Source organism: Thalia democratica, chromosome 6 (assembly GCF_965202585.1).
Source record: "Thalia democratica chromosome 6, ktThaDemo2.hap1.1, whole genome shotgun sequence".
Taxonomy (NCBI): domain Eukaryota; kingdom Metazoa; phylum Chordata; class Thaliacea; order Salpida; family Salpidae; genus Thalia; species Thalia democratica.
In genome coordinates this window covers 66,219,081-66,233,398 of record NC_139170.1, presented here as the reverse complement: position 1 = coordinate 66,233,398, position 14,318 = coordinate 66,219,081, and the positions used below count along the sequence as shown (strand labels likewise).

General features: G+C 23.4%; 1 pseudogene; it reads right to left on the bottom strand.

The window, feature by feature from the left end:
* Positions 1–4,509: 4,509 nt before the first annotated feature.
* Positions 4,510–11,530, bottom strand: LOC145839368 (uncharacterized; annotated as a pseudogene).
* Between the last annotated feature and the right edge of the window lie 2,788 nt (positions 11,531–14,318).

Sequence of the window (14,318 nt, the reverse complement as noted above, 5' to 3'; positions counted from 1 at the left end):
TTATTTTTCCAATAAACTTATAGTTTTTTAAGAAGTTATTTATCTTTAATAGTTCACCTGAAATTAAAGATGAAATAATCTGTTTTTAGCAACATTACAAGTTTGACTGAAATTCTTATTAAATTACATTTTTACTGTCTTTCATGTAAAATAAAAGGTTTAGCAAGGACTAATCAGTATGTAAAAAACTAATCTTATATTAAAAATCGATTTTTTTTTAATAATAAATTATATATATACATTACGTTAAAATTATTTTGGTTATATTGATATGATGATTACTTACTATTAAAAACAGTTATTTATAATAAGCTTAAGAAGTTTAAGCTGTTGACATAAACATGTGTTGCATCTTTAGATGATGAAGACACTTTTTGTACACCAGATACTTATAAAAAACTGTTAGCGTGTTTATTTAGTAGCAATTAAATTTACTTTTATAACGCTTTTTTATAACTTTTACTTCTGTTTTGTGTAAAATGATTATACGAACTTTTGCTAACGTAGTTCAAAGAAAAAGGTAAACTATGAACGGATATAACCTTCATGTGTCTTAGTTACTAGGTGTTAACTAGTTTAACAGATGATTAAAAACTTGACTTATTTTGTGATACAATTTTGGAACAAGATAAAGACACTTGATTTTATTATTACTGATGTTCTAGCTAGGGATTTTTTAAAGATGTTTTGCTTACAGCAGAGCAATAAATTATTAAAACCGAATGCTCAAAGTTGAATATTATTTTTGCGGAAAATTGTTCGTTTAGGAAAATAAGCGATTATAATAAAGACAGGTCGTGTTTTGGCTGATTTCTGGTGCAACCCCTGAAAATGAGGATAAAAAAAACTTCAACGAAAACGCTGTTTAATCAGATATTTTCACTTTTTTTAATAAATTTTGCTTGAACGATTTTGATAAATATTAAACTTGATTTTACTAGCATAAAAAGTTTATAATTATCAATAGCCTGTTTATAAAATAAAACTTTAAGTAATCCATGTTAAATATCTGAACTATATAAAGCAACTTAATCTATTATTACTTTGTTCAAAAAGTTATTTTATTTTTCTATATTTAATAAACTTTATCTATAAAATACATTTATTTAACTTCTGATAATGAAAAAATGAGTTCTATTTAAATTCTAGCATTTTTTTAAGAATATTATTTTATTATCAACATTTGTTCTTTTCACTTTATGCGGCCTTGATTGTTATATAAAAAAAAACTGATCATGTATTTAATTTACTCAAATACAAAATTTATATTCATAAACATACTCAATCATTTTTTTAATTAGGCACTAAACTTAAACAACTTCATGTTAATTTAGCTTTGAAAGATAATTTGTCTGTATTAATACTAAAACTAGAAGGTTTTTCACAGTAATAATTCATATTCGATAGTAAAGCTAAATTGTATTTGATAATACTCTTAACAAACTTAGACATACGGACATATGAAATTAAGGAAGTTCTAAAAATAAAACTGAAGACATATCACGCGTGTTTAAGAAAATTGAGAACTTGTTTGAGAATAAAATAAAAGTCAACGTAAAATAAATCAAATCTTAGAATTATACTTTTTTCTAAACAAGTATCAAAAATAAAATTGAAAGATCTGATACCAAGTTTAAGCAAAAGTTGTGTGTAATAATTAAAACTGCTTAATTAATACTGCTTCTATAAAAGAAGCCGTATCGCACAAATTTTAAAATAATGTAAAACTAGAATCAACTTTTTTTACTTAAATATATGTTTTAAAATTTTTAGAAGAAACACCTAAAAATACGATAAAAGCAACGACAAACGCTACTAAAAGATCCTGAATAGCTGAAAATTATTTAATTAGTATTACTATAAGCAAATTAAAACCAATAAAAAGATTTTAAGTCATTAATCCTTGTTGTAATGATTTTTGATTATTCTAAGTTAGAAATTTTTAAAGTGAACTTTTTTTTTCTTAAATGTAATATTAATGTTTTTGTGATGAAAGCGATTTAGTTTCTTAAAAGTATAAGATATATTTTTTAATAATAATATTTCGGTATAGTTTAGGTTAAAAGTACCAGCGTTATAATGATACGATGATTACTTAGTATAACTGTACTGTTTTTTTTATATAAGCTTCTGAAACTTGAGCTATCAAAATTAATTTTCTAGCAAAAAACATTTTATATAAGTTTGTGTTGTATGATTTTACGACCTAAAAGTCTTTTTGTACACAAAGTATTTAAATTTTAGTAATTCTGTTTAGTCGTCATAAAGTTAACTGTTATAATAGTTTTTTAAACTTATACTTCTGTAATGTGTAGATATGTTATCTAAATTCAAGCTACTGTAGTTTAAAAATTAAAGCAAGTTCTTAATACGTTGTGTAAAACTCGATAACCGGTTTTTGTACACCAAGTCCTTACACCAAGTTTTATAATACTTTTCTTTTGCCGTTTTGTAAACAATGTATATATATAAATGAACATACTAAAAATCATACAATATATTTTAAGAAGTATATATTATTATGATAATGTTAAGTAAATCGGTATGTTCAGTAGGGGACTACAAATGCTGGAGAACAGTAATCAGCTTGAATATAGATATCTGGTAAGTAAGAACTTTAGGTGAAAGATACATTTTAACAACACTTAGTTAAGTTGACTTAAAAAACCTGTTTTGTGAAATACTTTATTTGAGTTATTTTTTAATCACTTATAGGGGTTAAAAAACTACGGATTATATTATTAAATTTTTTATTGTAGAATTTTACTGCGGATTTATGTAAAATTTAATACAAAAGTATAAAAGAAAATATATTATTAAAAAATTATTAGTTAATATATCAATGAATGCAGTAGTTAATAAAAGTAATAAGTTTCTTGTTATATCAATTATATTTAAGATTAAGTCATTTTACGAAATTAACTATAGTTATTATTTAGATTACACTAAAATAAATTTTAAATTATTCAAAGTAAATCAATTATTAGATATTATTAATAATTATTGATATACCCTTAAAAAATTATTACGAAACCTTAAAAACATTTAAACAAATACCAAATGTATAAAATTTATAAAAACATTATAATTTACAATAATATGATTGTCAAAGTTTTAATGCAATTGAAGAAGCCAAATAAAATGACTTCATGAAGTATTATAAACTTAAAAAGAAAATTTAGTGTTGGTATTGTTATGTAGTTTTATTACATTGTATTAATTCGAAATTTATTCCTGTTTTGAAACCTGTAACTAATAAATTGAATAGTAATAAAATGATGATCTTTTATTCATAACTCTAGTTAAAACTGAAAATTTAAGTTTGCGAAAATTTTTTGTTCACTACTATTGTTATATATATTCTATTTATTTACTTTTTGATTTGATATATGCTTTTTTGTTTTTTTTTTTTTTGTTTTTTTTAACGCAATTGTAATATATTTACTTTTTTTTGATAGAAAAAATTTATTTAGTGCGCTCAATATTTATCAAGATAATTACTCGATAACACCGATAACGTTTTTTATTTTATTGTTTTTCTGAAAGGATCATATAAACAACTAAAAAAAATTATTTAAATTATAATTCTAATTCTTTTTTAAACCAATGCAACCGAAAAAATGTGAACGAATTAAAACTAGAAGACAATAAAATTTGAGGAAAAGTTTAAATTTTATTTAACGTCTAATTTTTTACTGATTGGGTATATAGAAAAACTAAACTAAACTATTTATTTGTATATTTTAGAAACAAAAAATATATAAATTAGCAAAAACTATATAAAAGTAACAATTTTTAAGTTTTTTTATTTTATTTAACTATAATCGTTTCGTAAGTCAAGTCAACATTAAGTCATCAACCTAAACAATTTTAAATTTTAAATAGATTAATTGTTAAAATAAACATTTGTATTTAAATCAATTTAGTAAGTAGTTTAATATTGTTATATTAAATAGTTATTATACTTCAGATAGAACTTAAATTTTTAAGCTATATAAAAGTATATTAAATTAACAACTTTAAAATTTATAACAGTTTATTTAAGTTTTATATAAAAAATATTTCAATTAAGTTTTATGACCTTTAATTATAAAAAAACGATAAACAAAGTTAAAAATATAAAAATGCTATGTTTATATAGCTTTTAAAGCGGATTTGTTAAAATTCAAATAACTCAATCGAATATAAAAAAAACTAGAGTGTCATATGTCAGTGTAAGATAAAATATTGAATTGTTCATAATGCTTGGATAAACTTCGTTTGTTTAAAAAAATAACTGCTAACAACAGGTTTCCTTAGAATTGTATTCAGCTATTGTCTTAAGGTAGTCATGAACAATAGTTCTTTGTATTTTACATTTCAGTTCTGATTGTTTTTATTTACTAAGTTCCTTATGAAAAGAACGTACATGATTATTTCGAGTAGAACTTTGAGTAAACCATTTTCCACATTCTGCACAACCGTAAGGCTTTTTCAAATTCTAAAGTGATTAATTAAATGACTTTTAAGTTAGAATTTCTTCTTGCAAATATCACACTCATGAGGTTTTACTTGGCAATGAATCAACATATGAGGTTTCAAATGACTTTTTTGAGAAAACTTTCTCTTGCAAACTTCACACTGATGTTCTTTTATACCAGTATGAACTAACATGTGTGTCTTAACACATCCATTTCGCGTAAAACTTTTGTCACATATATCACATTTGAAAAGTTTATCTTTGGTGTGAGTAACTAAGTGACGTTTCGTATCACCTTTTCTAGCAAATTTCTAATGACAAACATGACATTGAAATTTTTTTTACCACTATGCACCAGCATGTGTTGTGCAAAACTACTTTAAACGATAAATCTTTCTTCACAAACATCACACTTGTATGGTTTTTCTCCTGTATGTATTCTTTTATGAATTTACAGGTAAGATTTAGTTTCGAAAGTCTTCTTGCAAACATCACAAGAAAAACTTTTAACAACCATATAACTTTTGTTTTGACCAGAATCACCCATTGTTTTAAAACTTAAGAGCTAAAAGTTATGTTTAGTAGAGTATATTATACAAACATTGGTATACTTAATTTCAATTAAAAAATAATTATTAGTTAAAAATAACTTTCAATCAATAACAGCTAGTTAAAAAAATTGCTCGTTGTGAAAATCATCATTTAAGTTTTAAAATTTTACAAATTTAATATAAAAACTGTGTATTTTATTATAAGATAGTACTAAATCAACATTTTATTTATTTTGGAAAAAACAACTAATTTTTATTGTATCAAGACTGGTTTTAAGGAATATTTTATGTATTAATTATTAGATTACTATTTGACTTAAAGGTACATGACTTGGTCAAAGTTAGTTATAAAGTTAAAAAAAAAGATTAAATTGAAAGTTATGTAGAATAACTTTTATTTCTGATGCAGCAACTATTTAAAAAGCTTACACTTGTAAGGTTATTTAATTTTCAAATTCTAAAATGAATACTTAATTGAAGAAAAACATTTATAATGCTTGAATTGATTTGAAAACTTTTTATATTTAATAGTAAATCAATTTTTTTTAAAATATACTTTTTTATCAATTATTTTAGCACTTAGTTATTTTCTATTTAATACTTGCACTAAGATTCTTGACATTTTAAAATGTTAAAGTGAACCAAATAAATTAGTTTAACTTTAATTTAAATAAAATGTTCGTTCTCAAATACTTATTCAATCATTTAATAAACATTTTATACTATGAAGTTTGCAAACTAATATTTGTAGAAATTTTTAAAGATGTGATTTAATAAACTGGACAGAAAGCACTTATTTATTGTAGACAACTTTTTTATTGTTACAACTTTTAAATAATTAAAACTGCCAAGTAGGTAAAAGAGCAAACAAATCTCATTTTTACTTTATTACAAAATTGATCAAAATTAATATTTATCAAACTTTTAGAGATTGTTGTCGTTTAGTAAAGACATTGAAAAATTTCAGGATTCAGGCATAATAAGGAGCATCTAAATATAACTACATAAACTAAATATAATAAGTAAATGCATAAAAAATTTAACTAAGAATATATGTCAAAAAACAACTGAACTATTTTAAAAACATTTAACAACATACTAAGTTGCATTTTATCAAAAAATTTCGAAGTTTTCTTATTATAAAATAAATTTACGTTTGTTATCAGTTAAATGTATCTTTCAATATTTATTCTTTTTCCCTAGTATGCTTTTAGCAACGTAAAAAAATCAAGTTATTAATAAATGATTGTTACTTTAGTTTTTACTCTTTCTTCTAAAAAGATCTTCAGAGCTTTTTAAGTGACAAGCTAAACTAAAAATCTTTGAACACAACTTTAATATTCGAGGTGTTACGAATTAAGCAATTTAAATAATACAGTTTTCAAACTTAAGTAACTTTAAAAGTATGACTCAAGTTCGTTTATGAATGAACTCTAATTTAATGTTTTTTTGAGGAAAGAAAATCAGTTTGTGTCGTACTTAAAGACAAAAGATCGTTTTTTAAAAACAATAAACTTTATATTAATTTATTTTAAAAATAGTAGCGTTATATTATACGATGATTACTCACTATAAACTACACAGTTATTTTTATAAGCTTGAGAAATTTATATTATAACTGTTAATAGTTATTGTTTTGATAGCTCACAAGCATTTGTTGTATGATTAGATCAGGGGTCGGCAGGCAGTTGGTGGTCGCGGGCCAAATTTCAAGTATACAAACTCTTCGCGGGCCGCAGTTTAGTTTTAGTAACATTTAAATAATCTTTTGGTTTTAGTTTAAAAAACAATGGAGAAGAGTTTTACTTCTATTCACCTTATCATTTTAAATGACTTTTAGCTATACATAGAATGCCTATTTAAATTAATATTAATTAGAATAGAATTTAGATCGACTAATATACTTAAGTGTGAATAAACTATGTACTTACATATGCACTTAATAAGTTAAACTTAATAATTTTGTAATTTTACTAACTACCTAACTCTCTAAAAAAACCTAACTTGAAAGACAATTTATACATTTGTTGTATTATCAACCCTTTTTTCATATTTCTAATAAAATATTTACTTCAAAAATTTTTTTGCGTGTTAATTAATTAACACTTATTAAAATATTTAGTAGTTAGTTAACTTGTTAGAATTAATACCTGTTGTTTGTATTCCAGAAAGCTAAAAAAAATCTTTAACATAATTAATTCTCGAATACTTTAATAAAATGTCTTATTAGTAATTAGTTTTTAACATGGTTGTCGCTTAAAAAGCAAAAAGGACTGAGTTGTATTAAACCAGCTTAAGTTTATTAAAAGTTGAAAAAGCTAATAAATAGTTTTTAATAAAGCTTAAATTCCTAGTTTAAATATCATCCTTATTAAAAAGTACACAAAGTGTAAGAAAACAAGAAAAAATTAAAATTAGTAAACTACACTACAGTCATAAAAACTATTCTGAGAGTTGGAAGATTTCTTTAAGATGTTTGAAATAAAAGTTTTATCCACACCTGAGTTTTCAAGTTTTTAAAATTGCTATTTTGTTAAAATAAAATTCACAACATAAAGAAATACGAAAGTTATTAACAGTAAATAAATTACATGCCAAAAAAAATATATAAGTCAGCTGGAATGGACAATTAAGTTTCTTAAACAATTTTAACAAAAGTATAAAACTTTATTGAGTCATCAGCGAAAAAAAAAAAATATTTCTTATTAAGTATTAAAGCAATTCTTTATCTGCAATAAGAGTATTGCATTTAAATATATTAATAGTAAAACATAAGACGAGCTACAAAAATAAAAAAACGTTAATTAGGAGTTATTGCGAGAAACGATAAAAAAACAAACCACCAAAGTCAGTTCAAACAAAGCACATGATTGTAACTACAGAATGATCAAAAAAAATTGTTAAGGCAAGTTAGAAAGTAGAAAGATTTATTACTTAAAATGAGATAATTTTTGAAAACTTTTTTAAAGAATTTATGTTAGCGGTAATAAAAAACTTTTTTTTTATTTCTTTAATGACAACAAGAAGTCGTGTTTAGGAAATGCAATAAGGTTATAAAGTCGCATAAATCAAATTAGGACTTTAATAAATCTTTTAACATGAAAGCACTGATAGAAAAACTATTGCTCATCTGAGAATTTTTATTAGGGATGTTTTTACTAACTTTGAAATTTTAGTAGAATTTCTCAATTTAGTTCCAACGCGATGCACAACAATCGTTGAAATTTTACAAGTAAATTTGCAATGCACCAATACAAAGTTTTTGGAAGTATAACTCCTTTTTTCTAGTATAAAGTTTAATTTAAGTTAAAAAAATGTTTTTAAAAACATTTCAATATTGAAAATTACTGTTAAGCTACTTAAATATATTTTTTTTAATAAAAAAAAATACTTATTTGGTAAAATTTTTGTGTCAAATCGAAATTTCATTACTTTTCATGTAAAAATTGTTTGAAATTCAAGGTTTTTTCAAAAATTCTTAAATTTAAGTTTTTTTCCAGAGTTTTTAAGCTTAATTTTTAAACTCAAAGCTTTTCCGGGATTCAAGTTTTTTGGCAACACTGTTTGATCACACTTAAATTAATTTAATATAACTTTTAATAATTTTTGTAAGGCATTTTTATTTCCAGTTTCTTTTTAAACTGTGTATTTTTTTTAGAATTGTTAAATAAATTCTTTAAAACACTTTTTTATGTTACTTATTCAGCCCAACTAAATTTAATACCCAGACTGTCAATAAAAGCTATGTTTATAAGGTTTTATAAAACAACAGTTTAATAACCGGTTCTTAAATTTGCAAAATGTTAATCATTTAATTCTGCAGAATAACTAATATTCAAAATGGAATTGAAATAAGGGTTTTGTGTTAATATGACAAAAAATCGACGCATTTTTATTTTAAACTTTAATTTTAGTAATACAAAAATGTTTTTATAAGTTTTTAGTTGATCAAATTTAAAATAATAGAATAATAATAAATTTATTATATATACAAAATTACAGTCTATATAGTTACCGTTAATTAAAAAATAACTTGATTAATATAAACTTTTGATCAGAGATATAACAACAAAATTTGTATTTTTATAGCTTTAAAGAAAGTTTTTTATATATTCAAGGAGCTCCATTATATAAAAAACAAATTAAAACGGAGTTTCAAAAATTAGTGTTTATATAATTAGTATGAATTGAAATTATACATAAAAAAAAGATTTTTTTAAATTTTACAGACAAACATAATTTTTTTAACAAACTTCTAAAATAATTAGAATTGTATTCAGAAATTGTTTTAAGATAGTCATGAACAATGGTTCTTTGAATTTTACATTTCAGTTTTGATTGCTTTTCTTTAAAGAGTTCCTTATGATAACTTCGTATATGATAATTACGACTAGAAACTTGATTTTACCATTTTCCACATTCTGCACAACCGTAAGGTTTCTCACCTAAGTGAATTCTAAAGTGATCAACTAAATGATTTTTACGAGAAAATTTCTTCTTGCAAATATCACATTCATGAGCTTTCAATTTTGTGTGAGTCAACATATGTTTTTTTAAATCACCTTTTCGAGAAAACTTATTTTTACAAACCTCACAATGATGTTCTTTAATTGCAGTATGAACTAACATATGTGTCTTAACATACCCTTTTCGAGTAAAACTTTTGTCACAAACTTCACATTTAATTTTTTTTTCTTTAGTATGAGTAACCATGTGCCGCTCTAAAACTTGTTTATATGCAAATTTTTTCAAACAAACAAAACATTGAAATTATTTTTTCCTATTATGTACTAACATGTGTCGTTTTAATTTAAATTTTGGTTTAAAACTTTTATCACAATCTTTACAGTTATGTAGTTTTTCTCCAGTATGAATTCTTATGTGAAACTTCAATTGTGACTTTTGTTTGAAAGTTTTCTTGCAAAATTCACACTTAAAACATTTAGGAATTTCAATGACTTTCTAACATGTGCTTTGTTCATTTTTAAAATGTTTAAGGCTAAACTGTTATAAACTTTGAAGTTGTTTCGTGTTAATTAATAAAATGTCATATTTTGTTGTTAATTAATGATAATATGTTGGTTAAATTTAAACTTAAAGCAATTTTTAATTATGATCATCTAAAATAGCATTAAAATACATCCACAAAACCTACATTTTAGTTAGTTATAGTAAATTTTACTATGAACAGATTTATTATTACATCTTTCCACAAAATTCTAGAAGTTCATTGATAACTTATAATAGAAAAATCTAATAAATTTTGATGTCATTGGTTTTAAATTTTACGTATAAATGTAATTTTGTTTGAATAGAGTATCTTTGTAATATGTTTTGTATTTAAATTCGATTCAGCTAAACTTTATCATAAATAAATATATCTTTTTTTGTAAAGTTTAATCACAAACTGATTACAAGATTGATGACGTCTGTAGTTCAAACATAATTATAACTAGGTTAATACTTACACACTCTATTAGTTTAATCATAACTTAAAATAATAGATGCTAAAAAAATGTTTTCTTATCTGATATTTAGAAAAATATAATGTTAAAACAAAAATTAATAAATCTGAGTGAAGGATATTTTTGAATTTATCTGGATAATTATTAACTTTGCTTAATATTAAATATATTTAATTCTAATAAAATACTTGATAATACTTATAAAAGTTAATTACTTGAAATCTACACTTTGATATGCAACTAGTAGAAAAATCTACTGAAAAGTACCAAATCCAAATTTTTTTTTGAAGTTATTTGCGCATTGAACAGTTTTAAAGTTGTTGCTAGGGATTTTGAACTAACTTCGTTTTTCAATCTTGTACTTTAGAAATTATAAAAATCACTGTTATTAGTTTTTAAAAATCCCTGGTAGTAATATTTCATTTATTGTTTTTAATTATACTGCCGGTTTACTTGTAATTCTTTTTTGGTTGCTTATGCTTTCATTAGTTTACGGCGCACAAATTATAATCTTAAAAGTAAACATCTTTCAAATAACTTCACACTGAATTTCATTTATACCAGTACGACTAACATATTCTACGATCATCAGACCACAAATCAAAAGACTTAAGCTTGTTATCTGATGATCGAATTAGTATAATCAACCCTTAGGTAAATTAATTAATTGTTTGTTAGCATAGTTTCAAGATTGCAATAACTTGAAATTCACGCAATTAAAAACGAATAAAAATTTAGCATGTCAGTATTACAGTTATATAAACTTATTCAATTAGTATTGTATCTCAGTGTAAACGTTTTTTTTTGTACAACAAGCATATTATATCATATATCAAACTCGATAAATATGGCATCAAGCTATATAAAAAATGGGTAGCTGTCAAAATTGCACGAGCGTACTAAATTGCACGAAGGGACAAAATTGCACGAGGGTACTTTTGAATGAGGGAATAAAATTGCACAAATACAATTTACAACAAGCAGCCAATTTTGCAAGGGTTATTTTTTTTGATTTTGTTTGTGTTATTATCCTTGTTACCCCTAACCTTAACCATTAGTCGGTAAATTTTTTGTTGTAATTTAGTTTTATTTTAGATTATAATTTTTTTTTATCACTGTAACCCCCAATCCTTAAACTCGGTCGGTCGCTTTATTTTCTTTTTAATTGATTTGCTTTTATTTATTCTTTTTATTGTAATAATTGTTATTACTTATTTTTTCGATTTATTTTTACTATCACTGTCACCCATAACCTTTATCCTCGGTTAGTAACTTCTTTTATTTTTCTATGATTTTTTTATTTTTGACCTTTTTACTCTCGTGCAAAAATGAAGTTCCTGAAAATTTGTAACTCGTGCAAAATTGACCCTTACTGCAATTTTTTTTGTGATATTTGGTGCAAATAGTTGTGCCCTCGTTCAATTTTGTATTCGTGCGTATTAGTTCCCTCGTGCAATTTAGTAACTTTGTGCAATTTCGTCTACATGCAATTTTGACCCGTTCCCCTAAAAAGTATATAAATTAAAATAAGTACGAAATATAAACGTAACAATTAAAATACATAAAAAAATCAATAAAATAAAATTTTTGAGTAAACATTGAATAAAATACAGTACTTAAGAAATTTATATTATAGCATATTTTTTTAGATAATAAATATTTTAAAACAAAACACAACATTATTAATTTTATTTTATAAAATATAGATGTTTAAACATTCATTAACACGACTTTAAGAATTAAACAACTAAGAAATACTTACTTGAATATATTACTTAATTTTAAATTTAATAAATATAATATTGGTTGGATCACAAAGCGGTTTCTCGCAGTTATGCCTGCACGATGAGTCCTAAAAAGGACGGAACCGGTCGTAGGATTGTCTCGGATACCGTTGTTGTTGGTCGTGCGGTGAAGTTCAATGTTTATTATCGATGGCATAAAACATTTCAACTTTGTTGATGATGGCCGAAATAAATACTGGCTAAAAAAAAAAACTAAATTTCAAAATTTTTTTGAAATAAAGTAACTAAAAAAAAACAAAGTCTAAGTATGTTTTTTAGATTAAAGCATTCTGAGTACATTATCTAATTTTAAAAAAGATTTTGAAAAAAGATGACTTAACTTCAAAATATTAAGTTAAACTAAAACATTTGTTTATTATCTGATTTCTATTTAGACAACTTAAAAGAAAAAACAAGCAACTATTTCATGGTTTTGAATACCTGCATTTTGCTTTTGTTCTATCAATATCGTAAAAAATGATAAATTTAATTTTGGATAAATACTATGTTAAAATTAATGTTTAAGGTTTTTTAATTCTGTCCAAGCTTGGAAAATTTAAAAATTAAATTATGTTGAAAAGTCATTACAGTTTTTTTGGTTGAGTTTTGCAAAATATGGATATTGGGACGTGGTAGCAGACAACTAACGAACATCAGACCGAGAATGTTACTTTGAAAAGATAACTTATATACATCAGTCCGAAATGTTACTCTAAAAGGACAATTAACAAACATCTTTCCGAAAATTTTTTCTGAAAAGACAACTTATATACATCAGTCCAAAATGTTACTCTAAAAAGATAACTAAAGACTGACTCTGAAAAAAAAAAAGCATTATACTTTAAAATAAATTCTCCAAATCGTGAAAAGTCATTTTTGCTTTTTTCAAAGACATCTCAATACTTTTTTGAACAAACTTTATTTAGCTATATGCCGTTTTTAGAGTTAAGTTTTTAGCTTGTATTTTATAAAAAAATTATTTAAACTTTTCTACAAGATAAGCTAATTTTTTTTAAATAACAGTTATTTAATAAAAAAACATACTCAGCATTCAACTTATAAGATTTTTGAAACTTCTTTATTAATAATTTTCAGTACAAAATATAGTTATAAAATATTTTATTTAAACAAAGTTATGTTTAAAAAATTCATTTTGATAACTGTTTTCTAATATATATTTTATTAATTATTTAGCTTTTTAAATCTTTTCGTTTACCTAACCGAGATTTGCTATTTTGTGTTAATTTGGCCCACCGGCTAGAAAAGTTTTCGCCCCTAGTTTGAACAAACCTAACCTGAATTAGTTTAATTATAACATTAAAAATTATACATCTTAAATGTTTTCTGTTCTGATAAATAGAAAATTATAATGTGAGAACACTCATTAACCAATTCAAATAAAGAATATTTTTAAGCTTATAATGTTCGTTGTTATATTTAAATACTTGATTTGTCTATAAACTTCGCCTAATATTTTGTATGTTTAATTCTGTTTGAGTACTTGATAATTGTTATTAAAGTTATTTACTTGGAATCAACATTTTAATTCTAAACCAAGTAGAAAAATCTACTGCAAAATAATCAATTCAAAAAAAAATTTTTTTTGGAGTTACTTGCAAGTTAAACAGTTTTAAAATTGTTTCTTGGGTTTTGAACTAACTTCATTTTTAAATCGTGTACTATAAAATTAGTGTAAAATCCCTGGTAGTAGGATTTTAACTCTTATTTCAATTAGTTTAAATTATACTGCCGGGTTACTTGTAACTCAAGTTACAATTTATAAAAAAAGAACTTGTTCACTTTGTTTTTAATTGCAACAACATAACGTATAAAACCTTAGTACTTGGAAATTGTCTTAAGTTAGTCATAGACAATACTTTTTTTAAAATTTTACACTTCAGTTAATTTACCATAAAAATAAAATTGTTATAGTTTTTTTTATAACATGTTGTTGAAGTAAAGCACATTAAGTAAAAGTAAAGGCTTTTTTTGAACATTTTTTTAATCAAAATAAAGTAATCAAGTCACTCTTCTGCAAACTAAGAAATATTTATCTTAA